Source organism: Pinus tabuliformis, chromosome 9, assembly GCF_031772625.1.
Source record: "Pinus tabuliformis cultivar Carrire ecotype Pingquan chromosome 9, CPIR1, whole genome shotgun sequence".
Taxonomy (NCBI): domain Eukaryota; kingdom Viridiplantae; phylum Streptophyta; class Pinopsida; order Pinales; family Pinaceae; genus Pinus; species Pinus tabuliformis.
In genome coordinates this window covers 62,190,287-62,214,795 of record NC_142307.1, presented here as the reverse complement: position 1 = coordinate 62,214,795, position 24,509 = coordinate 62,190,287, and the positions used below count along the sequence as shown (strand labels likewise).

At 38.0% G+C, this 24,509-nt stretch overlaps 1 pseudogene; it reads left to right on the top strand.

Moving 5' to 3' along the window:
- Window positions 1–409: 409 nt before the first annotated feature.
- The window catches only part of LOC149147121 (molybdopterin biosynthesis protein CNX1 pseudogene), an 81,139-nt pseudogene continuing 57,039 nt past the window's right edge, over window positions 410–24,509 (top strand).

Here is a 24,509-nt window from a genome sequence, read left to right as displayed (position 1 = left end):
TCTATCAACTGATTTGCTTCTTCAGGCTTGTCTCCCAGTTATTCCTTTGTCTTTTGCATGGCTTCCATGGTTGTTTTGACTAATTCAGTTTGCTAAAAAATAACCTGAATGGAAGGCCAAAATATCATTAATGGAATCAATGATATTGGTCCACAGTATATCCTTGATATCTCCCAATGGCTTTTCTAGAGTCAAATCATTCTCAAGGATTTGTATTCTTTCTTCCATCCTTTGGTTTTTCCGAGTCTCTTCTTTGTGATGTATGTGTGCAAGTGAACAACTGGTTTCTAGGCTTGTGACTTGCTCTCTGAGTTTCTTGAGTTTTGTGGCTTGGATGCTCATTTGTTCCATAGCCTTAACCAATTCAACTGTTTTTACTATTGTTATCCTTGCACTGGTCGATGTACCTATGGATGAAGTAGTACCTGCTACTAGCAATGTTGTTGCTATTGGAATTGTTGGTGCCAAGGAAGCTGCCAGGGTGGAGGGTACTGCTGTGGAAACTGTAGGTATTACAGTCTGAGGAGTGGTGGCCAGCTCACTCTGCTTGGACTGCATCAAATTCTCCAATTCTTTCTCAGTTTCCTTTAATTGATCATTCAACTTAAGGACTAGGTCCATAAGTTCTTCTTCCTTCTATTTTTCTAAAACTTCAGCAGTTTGAGGATGGTGAAGAGGAGGAATCTTGAGCTACTTCTTTAGTGCAGCTATGTCATCATTTTTCTTCTTTATTAATTTCTCTGCTGCTTTAACATCCTTGGGATCATGTCCCAACTCTATGACCAAGTCCTCTAAGGACTTTATTCTAGTGTCTTTGGCCTGAGATGAGGCCTTTTCCAATTGAAGCTGTGCAGATGTGTTATTTAGTGAGTTCTGTAGTTGATGAGCTATGATTGCTTTGTTGGTCAACGTGGAGTAGACCATTTCATCTGTCTGCTTATGTAGCTCTATTTGATCAATTGGGTGAATATCCTTTGCCAAAACTTCAAAATCAGTTTTCAAATAGTCAACCATTGATCTTGGTTGTTGCACAGTTGGCTTAAGAAAGCTCATCTGCATCTTGCCTTCATTTATGTCAAAGGCTGACATCAGCCTTGTTTGGTTTGTTGCGGCCATCTTTAAATAATGTGCATATCTTTCCAGTTTTAATCTTTCACTCCTTGCTTTGATTTCTTTGTATTTTTCTTTAATATCTAGGCTCTGACCAGAAGGGGCCCTGAAGGAAGATACCTCAGTGCTTTGTTTCCTTTCTAATACCTGGAACTGTGAGGTGGATGGTGAACCTCCTGAAGGGATAGTGTGCCCACTTTCTATCATTTCTGCCACTATGTTTCCTATTGTTTCCTCAGTGTACTCTTGTTCTGCATATGGGTTTGACCTTTGCCTTTTAGCAAAAGTTTGATCAATAGGCTTGCTGGATGGAGTGCCCTCGTCTCTGTCTCTTTTAAGGTTTCTTTCCTCATTGAGAGGAGTCTACAAAATAGGAGGATTTCTCATGATTTGTTCAGGTTGAGCAAGCTCCTCTGAAATTTTAGGTTGTTCAGATTCTTTTTGATGTTCTGAAAGCTCCTGTTGTTTTGATGGCTATGCTTGTCCTGATGATCTTGGTTGGCCTAATGGCCCTACTTGCTTCGAAGTCTGTCAACTGTGTTCCTGTACTTTCTCTAAGATGGATTTTCTCCAGGCACTTGTACAAATAAACCTTCATCAAGCCTCCTTTCTAAATCCATCAATACATTGTCAACTGCAACCTCTGTACTATCTTGATCTACTAATGTGTTTTCCACCCATTTAGATTGATTGGCATTTTTTTCAATTTCTGGGATCCTATGGTGGATGTAAGGAGATAGCTTATTTTTCTGTCTCCTATTACAGATAAAGCTATGAGGATCATAGGTCCACATGAAACTCTATTTTAATTTCAACCTTTGGAGGATTTCATATGCCTCCTTTCCTACTTCTCTACTATTACAAATGAAAGGGCCAAGATGATCTTTTATTCTTAGTTGGGCCTTTTTCTTGGTTCTGACAAAATGCACCTCATCTGAATTGATTATTTGTTTGTAGTACTCTAGAGCAAATAATCTCATGGGGAGGTACATCGGCATTTTGTAAGGTGGTAACTCACATCCATAGATTCTGATTTCTGTATGGTTTTGGTACAAGTACCAATCCCCTACTTTGTATTGCTTTGACAATTGCAGGATCCTCCTGATGTCTGCACTGATTCTGGGAGGAGGGCTTCCTAGAAACACGGTAGCCACTGGGTGTACAAATAGATCAATGAAATATGTATATGGGTAGGGAGAATTAAACATGTGGAACAGAGGGGTCCAGAAGACGACAGATCTAGGATTCCCTTTGGTATCAAGTTTTTGGACAGAGAAGGGAAACTTATCAATCTGATAGTAAAGAAATAAATGGTATAGGACAGATGAATATTTGAGCACCCTTTCATTTTCCAATCTCATAAATTGATCATGCATCTTATCTGAGATGAATTTTACATAATCAAATTTGACTGCAAGAGGCTGGCCAAGGGTAAAAATAAACATGTAGGCAAAAATGATATCATCTACATATTCACTAGTGGTAAAACCTAAAATGCATGATATCATTGATGTGATATCTTTTCCCAGATCAGAAAAGAAGGATGACATGTAAGGGGGGGGTCTTTTGGCATGTATTTTTCTTCAACAATGAAAGTCTGGAGGATTTGAGTACTTTTGGAACTAGATAGCTTGGAAAATCTGTCAAGCAAGTCAACAATAGTAAGGGGGGTAAGGTTTTCACTAGGTTGTAACTGTAACATCTCATTTATGGATTTTGCAGTGATAGTGAATAGGATTTTCTGATCTGGGGACATTACAGCTCTCATGATAGGGTCATAGTTTGCATGACAGTAGTGAACAATCTCCGGGAAGACATGAACACTGGGGAATTGATACTTGGGCAGGTTTGATTCCCAGAGGCCTATCTTATCTGCATGGTTCAAGTAGTTATCTTGGTATCTGCAATGCAATTTCAAAGGGGATTCTTCAAAGGTGAGGTCTTTAATCTGAAAATCTTTGTCAGCTAGGGGAAGATGGTCTAAATCTCTATGGGGAGTAGTAACTGGCATGACATTCAAAGAAATTGGGGCATCCATCCTTGGTTCTTGTGGATTCAAGGATGGGGGCAAAGAATTTCAGGGAAATATGGAAAAATTGGATTATCACAGAATATATCAAGACTATCACACAACTTAACTCACTGAATTACTTAATTTTTAAAGCAATTTAGTTCAGGTTTGGCACGAAAACAGGGTTTCTCAGTCGAAAATAGGGTAAATACATGGTTTCGGTTGTCTGAATGGATTAATGGTATTGGTGCACTATTCACAGGGAGCACACAGATCTGCAATGGTAATCTGGAGTTCAACGACTGTGAAAGGTTGACGGTTGGTAGCAGGTTGATGACTTGAATGTACTCTGTGGTTGCATGGAGAACAAAAGTTTCTTTTCTCAGTAAAAAAACAAAAATAATGAGTATTTTTGGTTTATCTGCAAAGTCAATGATTTTGGCAGGTATAATGGAAAAGCAATAGTTGGCACCAACTGATGGAGGTGATGTTTTGTCGTGTAGTGGAGGTGGTAAGCGGAATCTATTACACTGCTTTTGGGCACTTGGCGGTATTGGGGGAGGTCCACCCGGTGCCATTCATCAGGCGACAGGTAGCAGAGGGGTGAATAGTAAAACCGCTCACATCGGGCGGGTAAAGGTCGGCATCAGAGGCTGCCCGATATGAGCAAGAGTCATTAGATCTGAAGGGGTCAGATCGTACAGTGATCGGGATTTGATTTTTTTGGGGAGTTAATGGAGGGACCCGATGGGATTTTAATTACAAGTTATGGTGGCTTAATGACGTTGGGGGTGATATGATTGGATGAGGGTTATTAATTAATCACTATTTGATTAATTAATCCCGCTTTATATGGCGGAGGGTTATGGCTCTTAATTAGTCACAAATCGACTAATTAATCCATTTAATCATTTACTATTATGGTTTATATTTCAAACCACGGGACAGGATATTTAACATTTGGGAATTTAATTAACTAATACGGGAAAGGGCTTTATTTTTCGGAAGTTAAATATAATAAAAGTTAAAGTTAATATGAAACGGAAGTGGAAAAACAAATTGCACTGAGTATGTTATATTGACATTTATACATCCAAATTTACACATCATAACTTAGGCTTAATGTTTTTTTATGGGTTTTTATGTAAGCAAAAGGGGTTTTACGTAAGGTTTATTACTTTTCCTAGGTAAATGAGGATTTCACCTTAGGAAGAGGGACTTCTAGGTGAGATGAATGTTCATGGAGGGAGTGAATGTTTGTAAGGGGGTTGTAGTACTTAAACCTTATAAGTTATTGGGCCGAGGGTCCGGTCCCTCCAGAAGTCAGAGAAATGCTTTGAGCCCCTTTAACTTAGGGTTTTAGGCACTTTTAATTTTTCCTTGTGGGAAATTAGTGAAAAGGTAAAATGAATGGGAAAATAATCACTTGACTTTGTAACTGTCCCATTGTCATACATACTTTAAGCAATTTGATGATGAAAGTAAATGACATGATTTTATCCAATAAATCACCATAATTCTGCAACCATTCCCCTACTTACCCATCTACACATCCTACCATTTTTTCTACTCTTTATTAGGGTGCACTTAAACTGGAAAACCCTTATCAAAATTTTCTTTTCTTTTACAATAGAAATATATCTACGTCTATCCTTATTACATCCAAGGGCTCAGATTAAACAATTGAGCTCCTTTTATTTTCTCCACCTATCTACTTATCTGTCAAGTTTAAACAGTTTGGTCAGATTTTATTCTCTATCTCTAAGCATGAAATTGAAAACATGGAATAACCAAGATTAAACCGTTTTGTTACCATGGATTGTGGCATAAATAACACATTGCACACAATCATTATTGTAAATAAAATAGTAGTGCCATTTGGACTTGCACACTTTCATGGTCTTTTTACTTTTATTTGGGGTTCATTTTTCATCTTTTCTTTTTGACCTTTTTCATTCTTTTTGTCCTTTGATTTTTCTTTTAGGACATACCCTCTTTACATTTTTTTATTTTTTTGATTTTTTACAAATATGGAAAACATTTGCAGAAAGAAAAGGTATGTACATATTACAGTTTTGACCTCATTCATTCAAAAATTATGACACCTATTGGTATAGGAACATAATAGTGGCTCCACTTGGGGATGGCATTTCCTGGTGAAATGTCAAGAACTAGTAGATCAATGGCCTTCTGAATTTCTGTGGTTTTACTCTGCAACTTTCCTTTTTACTTTGCTACTTTATTGATATTTATTGACAGTAAAACTTTAAAGCTTAGGGCCTTCTCTTCGGGCTTCAACTCCAAAGTTTACCATCCAATCCACACTGAACTTTATGAAGGATATAGTATGTACAAGTAATTAGTGGAATCAGTAACTGGGATCCATATAGTGTTTAAGCATTCGACCATTTACTAGTCCTCCTTCTACTTCTGCTCCATCCAGTTCTTTAAGGAAATAAGCATTATTACCTCTAAAAGCATAAATAATGTAAGGACCTTTCCACAGGAAGTCAAACTTCCCATGTTTCCCTTTATCTTCCCTTCTTGAGTCCCATTTCAGTACTTTGTCTCCTAGATAGAAATATTTTGCCTTGGTTCTTTTGTCAAATTCTTTCTTAATTTTCTCCTGCACCACCTAGGATCTAATGTAGACTTGTTCTCTGGTTTGCTGCAAATGAATAGTCTGGTTGATCCTTCTTTGAATGTCATTGGGCTCGACTTGTGCTTCTTGGAGTAATTTCATCACTGGAGTTCCCAAAGAAGATGGGAAGACAACCTCCATTCCATAGACTAGCTGATAGGGACTAGTGCCAATAGATTTCTTTGTGGTCAGTCTATCTGCCCATAAAGCATTCACTAGTTTCTTATTCCAGGTCTTCTTATTGTCTTCCAATAATTTTTTGATGATATTCATTAGGCTTTTATTGGATGATTCTGCAAGTCCATTTCCCTGGGGATAGTAGGTTGTGGAATGGCCAAGGGTTATGTGATACTTGTTGCAAAAATCAATCATCCTTTTTTATTTGAAGGTTGCAGCATTATCTGTGATGATTTTAGTGGGACAACCGAATCTGGATAGAATGTTGGCCTCAAGAAAACCTATTATGACAGTATCGGTGGCTTGTCTTGAGGGTATGGCTTCTATCCATTTTGTAAAATAATCTGTGGCAGTTAAGATCCATCTATTCTAGGTAGAGGAAGGGGGGTGAATTTCACCAATGAAGTCAAGACCCCACTTCTAAAATGGTGCTTCAGTTGATATAGGTTTCAAAGGTAATGGCAGTAATTTTCCTTTTCCTTCCAAAATTTGACATTTGTGGCATGAGGTTACAAATTTTTTCACATCAGCAAACAGAGTGGGCTAGTAAAAACTAGCCCTCAAGATCTTATCAGTTGTTGTCTTCCAATAGAGATGTCCCCCACAGTCACCTGCATGAAATTATTGCAAACTTTTATCAGATTACTCCTTTAATAAACAATTCAACAATATGCCTTCATGATCTTTCCAAAATAAGGCATTATCAATTATGAAAAACTTTAAAGATTTCATCTTCAAAAACCTACTTTTAGTTCTGGATAACTCTGGAGGAGCTTGAAGGTTTTGTAGAACATATATTATGTTAGCATACCATGGTGAATCTGTAAAGGCTTGGCTGATATGTGGAGTCGCCATCTCCTCTTTGTTATCCAATTCCGCAATGAAGTTTATGTCTAGGGCTTGATAGTTTGATTCAGTGGTTAGCTTAGCCAAACCTTGGCCTTTGATCAATTTTGTAGGTTTAATTTCTAAATCATACTCTAATATTGTAGCTATCCACTTTCCCCTTTTTCCATCAGGTCCATCCTGTGTTAAAATGTCTTTAACCACAACATTGGGAACATAAGCTACTATATGGGAGTACAAAATATAAACTCTGAAATCTTTTATGGCTTTAACCAGAGAAAAAGCTTGTTTCTCCATTATGTTATACTTTAAAGGTGCATCTCTCAAGGCTTTACTGAAGAAGGCTATTGGCTGTTCAAAACCCTGATCATTTTTTGCAAGAGTACTGCAGCAATTGTGTGTTCTGAAGTAAAAGAAAATATGATAAATTCCTTGTCAAACTTTGGACTGATGAGGACTGGAATTTGTGTTAAGGCTAACTTTATATCTTCAAATGACTTTTTAGCCTCTAGAGTCCATTTAATAGTCGAATATTTCCTTAACATGTTGTTTAGTAATCTTATTAACCTAGCTAAATTAGAGATAAATCTCCTCAAAAAGTTTATCTTTCCTAGAAATGCTTGAAGTTCTTTGATATTCCTGGGATGTGGTATCTGCAAAATAGCTTCAATTCTTGTTGGGTCAACCCTGATACCATCTTTAGAGATAATGTGGCCTAACAATTTCCCTTCTTCCAACCCAAATAAATATTGTTTAGGATTGAGAGAAATTCCATATTTCCTGCATTTAATAAAGACCTGCCTAAGATGATCCAGGTGTTGTTGATCTGATTTAGAGAATACTGTGAGGTCATCTAGGTAAATTACCAGGAAGTCATGGATTTCTTTGGAAAAGGCTATGTCCATTGCTCTTTGAAAGGTGGCCCCTGCATTTCTTAACCCAAAAGGCATTTTCACATACATGAAAGTGCCCCATGGAGTTGTGAATGCAGTCTTTTCCTGATCATTTGGGTGGACTAGGATTTAATTATAACCGGAGAAACCATATAGCAGTGAGATTCTAGAGGAACCCACTACCCTATGTAATATGTGATCCATTTTTGGAAGAGGATAGTTATCCTTAAGTGAAACTTTATTTAGATTTCTAAGATCAACACACAACCTAATTTCACCTGTTGTCTTTCTAGTGGGTACCAAATTGGAAACCCAGTCAAAGAACCTACTAGGTGCTATGATTCCTGCTTCATACATTCTCTTAATTTCCTTTTAATAGAGGGTAGTAGAACAGGGTTGATTCTCCTAAGCTTTTGTCTAAAAGGCTTTTGATCTTGTTTTAATGGAATAGTGTGTTGTATTATGCTAGTATCATAAGATTACAGGTCCTCATAACTCCAGGCAAAAACATCCTGAAATTCTCTCAGTAGTTCCATATATTTCAGTTTTTCATTGGGAGGTAATGATTTTGACAGCTTTATTATTTTTTGATTCTCTTCAGATACTATATCACATTCCTCAATGTCTGATTTCAAAGGTTTCATTTTAGGCTATTTGGGAATATCGTTCGAATCGATTAAGTCCTCCAAAGGAGTTAATCCTTTGGGTAAAAAATTGTCTTTAAGGTTTATGACTTCAGTTTCTTCATCAATGAATTCATCGATTTCCATCTGTTTTAGGTTTCGAACATCTGCTTTAGTAAACTTTGGAGGGTGAAATCTATCTGTATGATCATCTTCTAGTTTGTTAATTTCTACTTCATCAGAGTAATCAAAATCTAATGTTATGTCTATGTCTATGTTGGTATTTACAAATTCATTATCTAAAGTTAAAAGGTTGTTAATTTGTTGATCATTCTCAAATACTTGCTAGTTCTTTAAATTGTCAGGAATGGAAGGTCTATGGCTAAGCTCAGCAGTGTATTGATGGTTGGGTTGGAAAGGCAAATTACAAGTACTAGTAAACATGGCTAAGCTGTGAGCCTGCATGTTGTGTTTTCTGGGGATAACAACAAGTTTGGTTTCTAAGAAAGTATTTAGTATCTCTATGATTGTTCCTCTATAAAACCCTAGTCTAGGATCTCTAGTCATATAAACAACATTAATTTGTTTAATCACTAACTCAGAATCTCCCATGATAGAGACTCTGATGGCTCCTAACCTTTTAACAAGTTTCAGACCTAACAGAAGTGCTTCATATTTGTCCATATTGTTTGTACATTTAAAATTTAACCTGTACGCATGACCTTCTGAATAATCATTTTCTAGGTTGTAAATCCATACACCTGCTCCTGCACCTACACCTAATTTGCTGACTGACCCATCAAATTCAAGATGCCACAGGATTTCATGCTCATAATTTTCATCTAGGGTAGGGGAATCTTTCTTGAATAAGGTATCTAGCTCATCTTTTTTATTTGATGTTTCATGAATTTGGAAATTTTGATTTTCCTTTAATACTGCAATTTCTTTTGGTTCTTCTATTAAAGTACTTGAAGTGTCTTCTTGATTGTCTTCATCATTGTAAAGTATGAAGGAATCAATATCAGAATATACTGAATATATGGGAAATTTTGAGATCTCTTCTGGGAACTCACTACATACTTCATCAGAGTCTCTCTATACAACTTCTTGGGGTGTCCAAAGACTGATATGGTAGCATAGGACATGTCCAATTGCAAAGATCCCTGGAGTTTGGCACCCCAAGATCTAGACAACAGCATACCATACTTGGGTGGTATGTCAGCAACAACTATGTCCATAAGTATGGTCTTGGTAGGGTATTGAACTAGGGAGACACACAAATATTTTATGAGGCCTAAGCATTTAACTTGGCTTCAATCAAAGGAAAAGAGATCCTTATAAGGCCTAGTGATATCCAAGTTAAGCTTTTCCATTACAGACTTGGGCATAAGATTATGTGAGGCTCTAGAGTCAAGCATGGCATTATGTAGGATTTTATCATGGATGTTAAGACTGATGTAGAAGGGTGGTACCCCTCCTTCAACTGGCTTTCCATTAACATCTGGTCCAAAAATTAACTCAGGTTGGTCATCAAATAGATTCACAGAGTCTTCATTTTCAACAAAGTTCAGAGATTTACTAATTTGAGATCTGTAAGTTTCATGTTTAACCAATTCTATCAGAGGCACTGAAATTTTTAGGTTGGCTACCTCTGCTTCCAAATTGAAAGGCAGAGGGGATTTATCTGTTTGAATATTTGGAATTTTAAAGCCAAAGTTCTGAGTAGTATGTTTTTATTTTTCATTGTTAGGAGTGTTTTTATCCAGATTTTCTAATATAATTTTTGGAGGGGTTTCCACTGTTCCTTTGAGTGGGACTGAAGTGGAAGGCTGCTCATTGGAAGGCTAGTTATCTATTACATCTTCAATGGGGGGACTAGAAGTATTTTGATGTGCTCTAGAAAGGATTTGTAAAGTTTTTGTAACTTGAGGGTTCTGATTTGTAGCTTTTACTTTCTTAGGTTGGTTAGGTATTGCTTTTTTATTTTGATAAGGAAAATCAATGTTCTTCTTGCTTCTTACGTTGTACTGCTTATGAACTTCGAAAATAGCAGATTCATACCCTTGCTTATAGTTGAAAGATTCTCCTGTTTGAGTTTGTAACTGTTGAAGCATGTATAATTCTTGATCATCCTGAGTTAGAAAAACAGTTTCTTCATTATCTAAACCCATAAGGTTGATCTGAGTGTCTATCTCAAGGTCTTCTTGGTGGGAAGTTTCAGCATAAGTTTCTTGGAAAGGTGGCATAATGTTCTGATCAAGTCCATTTTTACTAGTGTTTTGGTTCTGGTTTTTCCTAAAATTTGGATTCCTTACTGGATTAGCCTGTTGGTTATCCCAGTGAGGTTTCCTTTCAATGACTTCTATTCTATCCATCAACCTTTCCATTCCTTTAGCTAAATCATCCATTTTTTGATCAAAGGGTGAAGATTCATCTTTCAAAGGTATTATTCTCTCATTTCTAACTCTAGCCCTTTTAGATAGTAGATTAGCTTCTACGCTAACAACTGCACTTTGCATATCTTCAAGTGTAGGGGGGTTTATTTCTCTAAGTTGAAAAGCCATATTTGTGTCAAATCCGTCTGGAAACTTAATCAGGGCTAAACTAGGTGGAGGCCTAAGGTCCAGAGGGATTGCATTGTACACATTATTAAACCTGGTATAGTAGTCTTGAACAGTTTCGTTTGGTCCCCTTTTAAGGTTTTCATATTCAGATAGAATTTGAAGGGGGTTTTTCTTCTTCTCCCACCTATTAAGGAGTTTTTGGTAAAGGACTTCTAAACTATCTATGCTTTGAGGGGAAAAAGATCTAAACCATGTTCTTACTTCTCTAGCTAGACTTTGGACAAAGATTCTCATTTGGACATCTCCTATGTCAATCTCATGTAGTTCAAAATAATCTTTCATTTTCTTAGTGTGTTGTTGTGCTATGTATGTTCCAGTGCCATCAAATGTGGTGATTTCTGCTGGTAAGACACCTTGAGGAGCAGGCATTACAAGGGGGGCATATCTGAGTGCCATAGCTCTAAGCTATACAGGGTTGAGAACAGGAGTTGGGGTGACTAGAAAATTTGGGACAACAAGGGGAGTTGGTATAACGGAGGTAATGGGTGTTTGAGGGGTAATGATGGGCTGATGAGGGATTTAAGGTATGAATGGAGATGAGGTTGAGGGATAATCTTCAGAGGTGTGGGGAAATGATGGTGAGCTAAAATATGTTTAAGATTTTTCAAAAAGCTCAAGGTGTCTATCAGTGGTAAGGGGTGTTTGAGGGGAGTTCAATAGATTTTGATCAATTGACAAGTTGGCTCATTGGATTTCAAGTTCTATGAGGAATTCTGGATTTGGGAATAGGTCTAGCAGTTCACTATCAGACGTGGTTCTGAACAAAGAGAGACCAAAATACTCATCAAAAGGGATGTCTTCAATGAATAACCACTCAACAGGGCATGAATGGGATCTAAAAACAGGTATGGGGCTTACTGAACTTTCTTATCTTCTAATTATCTTTGGAATAAGGTTGGGATTTTCAAATATAGGGGGAGGATTTAGATCATGGTTAGCCCTGGTATAATGAGTTCTCCCTGAAGCCAGATTTCAAGCTTTTTATGATTGTTTAAATTTTTTATGAACTTTTGGAAATAACTTCTAATAACCCTTTAAGATGCTTATGACTAAAAATTTGAATTCTTCAAAGGTTTATTGAAACTGAGGGTTTTGAATCCCCAGTATGATTGCCACTATGTTATCACTCAGGTTTTTTCCTTAGAAGTTATTAGAGAAGGAATGGTCCGAGGTAACTATTGGGTCATGGGAAAGGTATGCATTTACTATTAAATTATTATCCTTTTCCTTTATTCTTATCCTTTCTATATCTCAATGCACTAATCTATTAAGAAATTACGAGAAGAAATACAGAAATTAGTTACAATTATGCTTTGGCTAATTATCATCCTTCTTTATGCAGGAAAGTACGAAAAGGGACAACTGTTGTTCCTTAACTAAGGGACAATGCGAAAACAACAAGCTAAGGAAGGACACAACGGTTGCAGATACATCCAAAAGCAAATCAACAGGATCAGCGTGAGAAGGGAAAGATGTCTGAAGTTAGAAAATTGTGCGAATCCCTCAAGATCGAGAGATCCCGAGGGATCATTTTTATCATCTAGCTTTTTACCCCTTTCTCATTATGAAAGGAAACGATTGTAAATAGAAAGGGGATGACTATTGTTATTATTATTATAATTCTCAATTACAGACTTTCGTTGTAGCAAAGAACACAAATACGTTGTAATACTCTTTCATGATCAATATATAAGAGGAGTTGTTGTTCCTTTTCATTTATCTGAAGTAACCAACAGTGTACGCTGGCAGCTAAGGGCCCGGCTTCTGGTGGAATTCATTGCTTCACCTGTGTCATATATTTCTGATTCTTGCAAGTGTGACAGTTGATAGTTTATTGCTTTCTGCTATTATTATTTCATTGTTGTTCCTTATTTCTTTGCGTTGACAGAATATCTCTGTTTTATATAATTTACAACATTATTGTTTAATTAGTTTCCTTTCGCTTTGGATTGAGTTTCCTAGATGAATATCCTGCTCGATGTAATCAACTGTAATGAGAATTAACTACTGTTGTTAGTCTCTCAGATTGATGTCATCGTTGTTTTACAAAGTAGTGCGTTTGATTTAAATTCAATCAGTCTCTAAGTGAAGAGTCATCACTACTGTACTCTTAAATAATACTGCGGCTACTTGAATTGCATATTGTTGTTACCTGAATTGTTGTAGGATTTGATTTCATTGAAGGATTGAGTTTTCTTTTAATTTCAATTAGAATTTACTTGCTGCATCCATTTACTCTTGTATTTAAAAGATCTATACTGCAATTTAGAAGCATTACTCTCTGAGTTAAATAGCCGCCACATACTGTGTACACTCTTGAAATAGAAAAACCTGCCCAGATTGATAATTAATGTGAAGATAATTAGGAGTTAAAAAGGCACCTTTTATCATTCAACATTTTGGCACCGTTGCCGGGGAGAGTGTAGCCATTTCTAAGGAGTAATGTACATCTAATGATTGCTGTTGAAGAAGAATTTGGTTTTGAAAATGGAAGGTAAGAACCTACGTAACGAGCAAGTAAAGTGCTTGCTCATCCGCCTGCTTTTCAATGCAATTACAAAAATCTGAAATAGGTAATTGCTACTTATCTGTTGGGAGAGAACTGGATATTAAAAATGAAAGGTAAGAACCTATGTACGGAGCACGTAAAATGCCTTCTCCCCTGCCCGCTTTCCAGCAGAATTGTTAAGAACTTAGGGTAGAGATAAACATTTGAATTATTTGCATGAATAACTAACAAGAAAACACCCGAAAACAATCCAATTCCACTACCCAAACCTGACAGATCTAAGGGACCGGTGACCCTTGGACGATCAACATTCATAGACGATATGTTAAAGAAAGCTGAATCTCAGCCATCAGTAGGTCCTAGAAACGTTGCTTCCAGACAACCCACTATCTCCCTTTAGGCCATAGGCTCACCATCTGTAGCCGACGCTCAGGTCCACAACAAAACAGTGGGAACTGACCAGAGTTTTCAAGAGATTGAAAATTCGCACCCAATTTCCTCACAAGAAGGGAATTCTTGTAATATTCATGAAAAAGGAGGAGAAACAGGGGAAACAGAGGAACCAAGATCCCCTCAGGCAGTAATTCAACAAGGAACACCTAGTATCCCAGATCGAGGGAGTGCTGTTAATATCATTCCAATCCCTTCTAATCATCCTAGGAATAACTCTCTAGAGATTCTGGAAGGGTATTGCCACATATTTGATCAAATGGCAAACAACCCACAAGCACCTCATACCTCTACATTGCAATATCCCATCGTTGAAATAACAGTCAACGCACCCATGAAAGTTATCCCTCTCCAGAACATTCCTACCTTTCATGGATTAACATTAGAGGATCCAGATGCATTTCTGTTTGACTTTGATGTATTATGTCAATATTATGATTATACCACTGACCCCCAAAAACTAAAACTATTTCCTTCCACACTGAAAGGAGAAACCTTGCATTGGTTTATGGGATTACGTGGTGGCACAATAAATGATTGGGAACAAATGAAAACTGTTTTCCTAAAAAAATATCAGGATTATTGTAGATCTAGGGAATTGAAAGATGAAATATTCCAAATCGTAGCAAGACCCAGTGAAACATTAGAAGAATATGTGGAACGATTTCAATATAACCTCCAGCGGTCTCCCTATGCAACTCTGTCTTTACCTGATAATGTGCTAAAAACTACACTGATTAAAGGGATGAAAGAACAATGGATAGAAACATTAAATATTATGGGCAAAGGTGATATATATCAAGAAGAATAAGTTGAGATTATTAAATTGTGTATCAGGTCCTCAAGAGGCAGTACGAGATTGAAACTAGTAGAACGCGACATGACCACGAGGGACAACAAAATCTCTGGTGGAGGTATAACTCGTGCAGAAATTGGCAACCTACTAGAGGATTTCAACACAGAGATTTTGGGAACACTAACAACGCAATTGGACATTATCCAAGCCAAACAAAAGAAGGCAGAAGCAGAACAAAATTTGGTGATATTCTGTCCTAGATGTAGGAAGAAGCATAGTCACAAAGAATGCTTGCTGGATATGGTGCAAACCTATGTCATATGTACTAAATATCATACCACAGAAAGCCGCCCATCACTCCCAGGGTTAAAATCAGTCTATAAGGAGGTAGAGGAAGAAACAGAACCAATCTACCTGCTAAATCAGCATCGCCAATGGAAACCACGACAAATAGGTATTCCAACTGATCCATCTTCTTTATTTCAAACTTCGCAATATAATTCGCAACAATACCCAGGAGCCATGTGGCAGAATCAGCCACCTTTTTCCAATTGGTCACAACAACCATTCCCTATGCCATCTTGGCCCAACCAATCAAATCAAAATGACAATTGGTCAAATTCCTCTTACATCCCATCGTTTTGGCAGAATAATGCATATCAATCCCAATGGCCACCCCCGACTTCATAGAACCAGAACTAGCAGTCAAGTTGGCCAAGACCTACAAATCAGCCAGTAGGAACAATCCTCGTACCTCAACCCACACTGCCAACACCCTACACATTGCAACAGAACCCTCAGAACAACCTACAACCGTAGCTCCTAGCCCAACCCAACCCGAACCCCAACAACAGACCGGTTCAATCTGTGAAAATTATTGAAGGACTAGAGCCAGAAACCAAGTTAAGGGAGTGCAATGAGCTTCAATTAAGATTTGGGTGGATAATAGAATCAGAGGGGGATAAAAACAAACAAATTGAAGATCAGTTACCTGCAGAACAAGCACCACAAGTGGAGGACATGGTTAAACAGAAAACTCACGATCAAACGATCACCTCCTCTCCACCATTCCTAGAAAGATTAATCATACCCTGCCCAATAGAATACCCTGATTTTGATCTTCTGGGAGAATTCAAAAATTTGTGTGTAAAAATACCACTCCTCTAGGCTATTCAGGACATTCTGATTTATGCAAAAACTATTAAAGAATTGTGTATGAAAAAGCCAAAGAGGAAAATAAAAACAACCCCAACTGTCCATGTAGTCGGTACCTTATCTGATTTACTATCAGGAAGAGAAACACCTGTAAAATATGAGGACCTAGGAAATCCTATAGTCACTGTGCAAGTAAAAGGATGCTCCTTCCCCAATGCATTAGTCGATTTAGGAGCGACAATCAATATTCTTACAACCACAACTTGTCAAAAGCTTGGCATTACATCCTTGGACCCAACCATGACCTTGTTGGAACTGGTTGACTGATCGGTAGTCAATCCAGAAGGCACATTACAGGATGTAATGGTGTCAGTAGACTCTTGGGAATACCCTGCAAACTTTCTAATCATCAATCCTAGAAATTGACTCGTTGGACATCCCCTAATTCTAGGTAGACCTTGGCTAGTAGCCACAGATGCTTACATAAGCTGTCGAATAGGCAACATGACTATAGCAAGAGGAAGCAATGCGAAGAATTTAGCCTTATATCCTCCAGCTCAACCAAGTTTAACAATAATCAAAACCAGAAAACAACCTGTATCATATCTAACTGAGAACATTAGATCACCACTAACCATAGAAGATGCTCTCGAATTTAAGGATCAAACAGAAGATGACATCATTAACACTTACATTAACCAACCAGATGTTGTATCGCATCTAAAACGTCACATGATCGAAGCAGCCCTCGATAATGGCATAAAAGAAGATCCCTTAAAAGATATTAACGATCAATCAACACCAACAACTTCTGTTTATAACAACAAAACCATAGAAATTGAACCAGGAAAAACTTTGAATATTAACAAAAATCTGACTGCTGACCAAGAGCAGAAGCTTGTTCAACTCTTGAGAAAATATAAAGAAGCCTTTGCATGGGATTACCTAGACATGAAAGGGATTGATCCCCAATTATGCATGCACCGCATTTATACAGAGAAAGATGCCAAGCCCATTCAACAACCTTAACGAAGGTTAAATCCTCATCTTAAAGATATTGTTAAAGCTGAACTACAAAAATTGTTAGATGTAAACTTCATCTACCCCTTATCTGACAACAAATGGGTCTCTCCATTAGTAGTGGTGCCAAAAAAGAATGGAAAGTGGCATATATGTGTTGACTATAGAGAGCTTAATAAATCAACCCAAAAATACCATTTTCCCCTTCCATTCATTGACCAGGTCTTGGACACATTGGCAGGAAAAAAATTATTTTCTTTCCTAGATGGCTTCAGTGGATACAATCAAATTCAGATTGCCCTTGAAGATCAGGATAAAACTACCTTTACCTGCCCTTGGGGAACATTCGCTTACAGGGTCTTACCTTTTGGGTTGTGCAATGCACCTGCCACATTTCAGAGGGCTATACTCAACATTTTTTCATATCTGATAAATGAAGGGCTCGAGGTATACATGGATGACTTTACACCTTGCGAAGATGACTTCAAGCCAGCATTACAAACATTAGAGAAAGTTCTGCAAAGATGCATTGCCACCAGACTCTGTTTAAGCCATGAAAAATTCCACATGATGATGACCGAGGGCCTCATCTTGGGTCACTATATCTCAATAGCTGGAATCCAGGTAGATCCAACAAAAATTCAGATAATTCTTTTAATACCTACCCCTTCCACACAAACTGACGTACGCAGCTTCTTGGGATTTTCTGGCTATTATAGAAGATTTATAAAGAATTTTTCTCAAATTGCTGCACTACTATATGCATTAATAGGAAATATTGATTTCATTTGGACTGATAAATGTGACAATGCTTTTGAAGATTTAAAGTGGCTTGTATCAACAGCCCCAATATTAAGGGGGCCAAACTGGGATTTTCCATTCCAAATTTCCTCTGACGCTTCAAACACAGCCATTGGAGCAGTTCTCAACCAGGAGGAAGATAATGCAATATACTATATCAGCAAAAATCTATCTCCTGCTGAATTAAATTATACTGTTACTGAAAAAGAATTTTTGGCTGTAATCTATGCTATCAATAAAATCAAACATTATATAACAGGATACCCTGTGGTTTTATACACTGATCACTCTGCTGTTAAATATCTAGCTAATAAACCTGTTACAAATGGAAGAGTAACAAGAAGGTTGATTCTTTTGCAGGAATTCGATATCACTATCAAAGATCGACCAGGAAAAGAAAATCCAGTAGTAGACTTCCTTTCACGGATGCAAAAGGCAGATGACTCGGCAGCAGTAGAAGACCAGTTTCCCGATGAACTTTTATTTGCTGTAACTGTAAAAACATCGTGGTACATGGATGTCACAAATTACTTGGCAGTAGGCAAGTTACCAAAGCACCTGACACCTAATGAAAAAAAACAAATAGTACAATGCAGCACGCGATTCTCTTGGATTGGAGGCTACTTATTTCATACAGGGGCCGATATGAACAATAGAAGATGCGTCAGGGAAGACGAGATCTTTGACATCCTAAAAGCTTTCCATGATGAGCCTTGCGGCGGAAATTTTGCAGACTGCCGAACTAGTTACAAGGTATTACAGATGGGCTATTATTGGCCCACCATTTTTAAAGATGCCAAGAAGTTTGTCTAGGTATGTGACAGTTGCCAAAGAATGGGACGCCTTGGGTAGTCTAATGAGATGCCCTTGCACCTGCAAATAGTCATTGAACCTTTTGAGTGATGGGCATTAGATTTCATCGGCCCAATAAACCCATCATCTAATCAAAAGACATATATATTAGCTGCAACTGAGTATGTGACTAAATGGGTGGAGGCAGAGGCACTACCAAGGGCAACAGAGGAATCGGTAATCCACTTTCTTTTCCAACTATTTGTGGGATATGTGTTACACAAAATATTGTCACCATGACTATTTGCAGTCAGTATGGGTCTATCATCATTCATACTGTCCTCCTTAGCAAGTCTCAAACCTCAGCTCTTCATGTCAAGCTTTGAAAATGAGAGAAAGACCTTAAAAATCAATAAAGTTCTGGTTCCACACTTTCTCTCACTGTTGCCTGCGGTCCCGCACCCCCTGTTCACAATATCTGCAGACCTGCCTGCTCTGTCCCTAAAGGAGTGGGTGTGGACCCCTGTGAAAGTCAAAAAGGCGCAAGTTTATTCTAAAAAACTCACTTTGGGTTAATTCTAGATGATTCTAGAAGGAATTTTGACGTGGATGGTTCACTCTTAGGTGGTTCATGCATCCCAAAAGAGAAGGAGCTAATCCCTTGATGAGAGGAGCTATCCCTTTGAAGGAGGGCTTTATCCCTTTGAAGGAGGACCTAGTAACTTCCCTCCATTGCACTATAAATTAAGGCATTGGGTTGGTTGCTAGGGAGGTTAGAAGCTGAACATTTTTGAGGGTAAATGCTGGTGGAATTGAGACTTTCTAGTTAAGCTTGAGAGGAGAGATTACATACCTTTTGGCTTCATTGGGAAGAGAGTGAAACTTGTCAAAGTAGAGGAGACTTCTTGTTGGACCCTGGGAGGAGCTTGTACAGCATCAAGGCACGGGTTGTAAAGTTCTTCTTTGATTTGAATTAATACAATCAGATTCATTTTTCTCAAAAAATTGTCTTATGTCATTTTTTTCATGAATTCCTTGATCATCATGATAAGTATGCTTTATGATATTGGCTTTTCAGGTGCTATTTAATTTGTTTGCTTGTTTGTGTTTGCAGATTCGCTACAAGGGAGCTCATCTGGATCAAAGGAGCGAGGCTTCCACAAACTTGCATTGGACCCAAGGTAGGACTAAACCACTTGTTTTCCTTTGTTTATAATTGCATATTTAGAGAAAGATAGTTTTTGATTGGCTTGCTTGTCACTAGATATCATTAGATTCTAGGAAGGTCTATCTTGTCCGCAAGCTCGACTCATTCCGTGTGACAATATGGCTTGCCTAGAGAGGTAATTACCGATGGAATACCATAATTCATAGGCCATAAGGTCGCTGCAACATTAAAGAACCATCATATCATGCACAAAATCACGACTCCATACCACCCGCAGGCAAATGGACAGGTAGAAAGCACCAATAAGGTAATCGAGGCAATAGTCACAAAGATAGTTGCATCACATAGACATTACTGGGCTACCCGATTGCCAGAAGCCCTGTGGGCATACCGCACGACATGGAGAAATACCATGGGATATTCCCCATATCAGCTAGTGTTTGGCAAAGAACCTATCTTCCCAATTGAATTTGATATCAAGACATTGAAAATAGCTCAGGAGGTAGGCTTGGACTTAAGCAAAGCACAGATTAATAGGATACATCAAATCAATGAATTGGATGAAATCTGGCTATCAGATCTTCAACACACTGCACTGATTCAGCAACAAAGAGTGAAATGGCATGATGCTTTTATCAAAAAGAAGATCTTCCACGAAGGAGATTGGGCACTCCTATACGACTCTAGGTTCCAGGATTTCCCGGGAAAACTCTAGACCAGATGGTTAGGACCTTATGAGATACAAAAGGTGCACAATAATGGCACCCTCACATTAGCCACCATTGATGGGTCTGGTTACTCTTTTAAAGCGAATGGACATCGAGTACGACTCTATCACAAACCGCTTATTAGGGAGTCCTTTTGCCAACAATTACGCGAAGATTCCACCATACAGATTCTGGCTGAAGAAGGCAACCCATCCTCAGCATCGGCCCGGTGAATAATTCATTTGTTTTTGAAATTTGTACAAAAAAATTTTCTTTCTGTTTTGATTGAATTTTCTTGTATAAATTGTATATAAATTCTCTTTTTTTGTATATAATTTCTCTTTAAGGAACAACTGCTGTTCCCTTCAAAGAACAGTTGTCATTCGCTCTAAGGAACAACAATTTTGTGTACAGATTTTCGTGTTGTTCCCTTTAAGGAATAGTTGATGTTTCCTCTAAGGAACAACTGTTGTTCCCTCTAAGGAACAACAGTTCCCTGTATATTTGATTTTCGTGATGTTCCCTTTAAGGAACAGTTGTTGTTCCCTCTAAGTAACATCTGTCGTTCCCTTTAAGGAACAGTTTTCGTTCCCTCTAAGGAACAACAGTTCCCTATTTATTTGTTTTCGTGCTGTTCCCTTTAAGGAATAGTTGTTGTTCCCTCTAAGGAACAGCTACCGTTCCCTCTAGGGAACAACACTTTCGTGTGTATTTGCTTTTTGCTGTTCCCTTTAAGGAACAATTGTTGTTCCCTCTAAGGAACAAATGTCATTCCCTCTAAGGAACAACAGTTCCCTGTTTATTTGTTTTCGTGTTGTTCCCTTTAAGGAACAACAGTTCCCTGTTTATTTGTTTTCGTGTTGTTCCCTTTAAGGAACAACTATCATCCCCTCTAAGGAACAACACTTTCGTGTCTATTTGTTTTTTGTTGTTCCCTTTAAGGAACAGTTGTTGTTCCCTCTAGGGAACAACAGTTTCATGTGGATTTGTTTTCTCACAATTCCCCCTTTTAGGAACAGCGATTGTTCGCTCTAAGGAATACCAGTTTCGTTTGGACTTGTTTTCTTGCTGTTCCCTTTAAGGAACAATTGTTGTTCCCTATAAGGAATAGCCGTTGTTCCCTCTAAGGAACAAAAAATTTCATTTGCATCTGTTTTTCCGTTGTTCCATTTAAGGAACAGTTGTTGTTCCCTCTAAGGAATAGCTACTGTTCCCTTTGAGGAACAACAATTTCGCGTCCAATTATTTTTCTCTTTTCACTATTCCCTATAAGGAACAACTGCTATTCCCTTTAAGGAACAACTATTGTTCCCTCTAAGGAACAACTATTGTTCCCTCTAAGGAACAACAGTTTCGGTGTGCAATTTTTCTTCCTGTTGTTCCTCCTAAGGAACAGCTGTTGTTCCCTATAAGGAACAACACCGTCATGTATATATCATTTTGTTGTTCCTGACACGGAACAACACCATCCGCATGTATTTTTCATTCGTTGTTCCTTACAGGGAACAACTGTTGTTCCCTTCAAGGAACAACACCTTTTTGTGTGTCTTTTCTTGTTGTTCCCTTTAAGGAACAACACTCTTTGTGTGAGGTTTTCTTTAGGAAATAAGCACCTTGTGAATATTATTTCACTCTCTATGATCCTCTATGGGGCAAGAATACAAACATATATGTAAGGATACAAAATTTGAAGGTTACTGGAACAAGCAGATCGAATATTATCATCTTTAATGAGATTGCTTTGTATTGATTAAAAATGCAAAGACACAACCATCTATATCACTTTGTTGTACTTATCTTCACTATAGATCAAAATGATTGATTATTTGTACCATGTTGGTTCTTCCCTAATCCCTATAATTCTCTTTGCTCATTATCATTGAATAAGATTAAGGGCATATTTTTTTTCTATTGGTATGTTCAGACTTCTTCCACCATCCCTACTTTTAAGGAGTGTTGAGCCACCTTCTATATATAAATAGGAAGTGTTTTCTAAAAAAAAGGGAAGGAAAGAAACAAATATACATATGTTTACTAACAATTCTATGATTTGTCAGATGGAGGATAGGGGGTCTCACCATGAGCCAGCCTACCATGATCAAAAGGAAGCAGCAAAGTGGCATTCCCACTATGGCCACCACACCAAGGATATGATCCAATGGATGCATCAAAAAAATAAAGTCCTTGGAATAGGAGGTCTCATCACGAGCCAGCCTGCCCATCTTTCGCTCCTCCCCAGTGAATGGCATTGTGTTCATCTAGTCACCAAGCCAGCACAATGGCCTCCATTATGAAACCATAAGGAACTTTCCTAATTATACATAAAGGATCATGGTTCGAAAGAGTGAAAAAGCAACTCTGTCAAGGTTATAAACACCTACGGGAAACAAAAGATCTGCTGATGGTATTGGAGTCATATTTTCAACATCAATAGTTATTATAACTCCCTTTTATTATTCTTTATCTTTACTACAGAAATATTATGTTCCTAATTTATTTTTGAACCTTTATGCATGAGATATCTTTTAAAAAGTCAATCATAGTGGTTTAAGTGGAATAATGACCGCAAAGCATCTTTTCCACATTAGATGTCCTTTCTCCCTTTTCGAATCACTCCATGGCATCTCCACATTTATTCATAATTCTCGTTCTATGCATTGATTTCAGCACCCCGATATCTTTTGTGATCCTATCATAAATATGTATACCTTGCCATTTTTACCACTCCTATACGTCACCGCCAATACGTCATTCCTTCATTTAATCAGCCAAAGGCGACCTATCATTTTAAGGGGGGCAAATCCCTAGTATAGTTATGCAGGTGTGTCAGTTCTTTATTAGATTATGCAGGGAAATTCAACATTCCATGATTACGAAGTATGTGATACAATAGCAAGCCCTAGAATAACTATATTTTTTCTTGTAAAGCATCATTTGAAATAACCATTATAACAACTCGTTGTTCCATAAGCACAGTTCTGTCTATTGTTGTAACATCTCTGCGATCCTAATGGTTTGTAGAATCCAGGCAGTATGGGGGGACGAACAATGCGAAGGGAACCATTAATACTAGTTGTTTCTAATGCAGCTAGAGAAATTCTAACCCGAGTTGGCTGGATAACATATTTCACACGACTTCAGCAACCCAATGAAGCAATTGCTATCAAATTCTTACAGAATTTATAGAACGAACATTTCAGGATAAGAGGAAGGCAAATTATAGTGACAGATGCAGTAATAACTGAAGTGTTCGGATTACCAGCAATCAGACCCATATGGACTCATAAAAAATTGAGGTTGCAGGATGCTATTGTAGTCTTTCGGGATGAGGGACAGGACCTAATTGTCAAAGGCAAAGGAGTTCGGCCTTCATCCCTTGGAGAACCGCGGACAGAACTGGCCAGAGTCATTTAGAGCTATATCACATGTGACGGGAGAAAAGATGTGGTAAGGCCACGTCACCTTAAATTATTAGCAGTTTTGAAACAAAAATGTTTTGTAAGCTTGCCCGCGTATTTGAATTTCTTATTGCATGACACTACTCAAAGCATAAAAAAATCCCGGCATATAGAGATTGTCGTGAGCCACCATTGCTTGATTAGGCTAATAGTAAGTTACAGCCTCATCCAACAATAGTCGAGTTGGGAGGAATTAGTATTTGCCATTGAAGAGGGTTTGGCTCTGCCTATGCCTAACCCTATTCCGAAAAGGAAACGGACTACCCATACCACCAACATTCCCTGAAAACGTAGACATTCCGTTAGGATGAAGATGAACTTAGGAATAGCTGAAAACCCCCAGGGAAGTATCACCCAACCTATGGAATTGTCTAGCTCAGAAAGTGAACAACAATTGCAAATAAAAGGCCAGGAGTGTCCTGAGTCGGATCATGAGGGAGAATTAAGGCAATCTGAAGAAGAAGGAAGAGATGATTCAGAACCTTTCTCAACATCAAGTCCCCCAGGTGACTTACTACATGATATTGAATTGGCTTAGATTTTGGCCAATATGGATGAGTTCATACAGCTTGAAAGTCCCCTCAATTTGAACATTGGGGCAACACAATCTGCAGAGATCTCTAGCCACGATAGAACTATATCAGAAAAAATAAGTGGCGGAGCAGAGACAAGAGCAGAACCCACCCAAGAAGAGGTGAACCAATTTAGTAATACACCTCCAGGAGAAC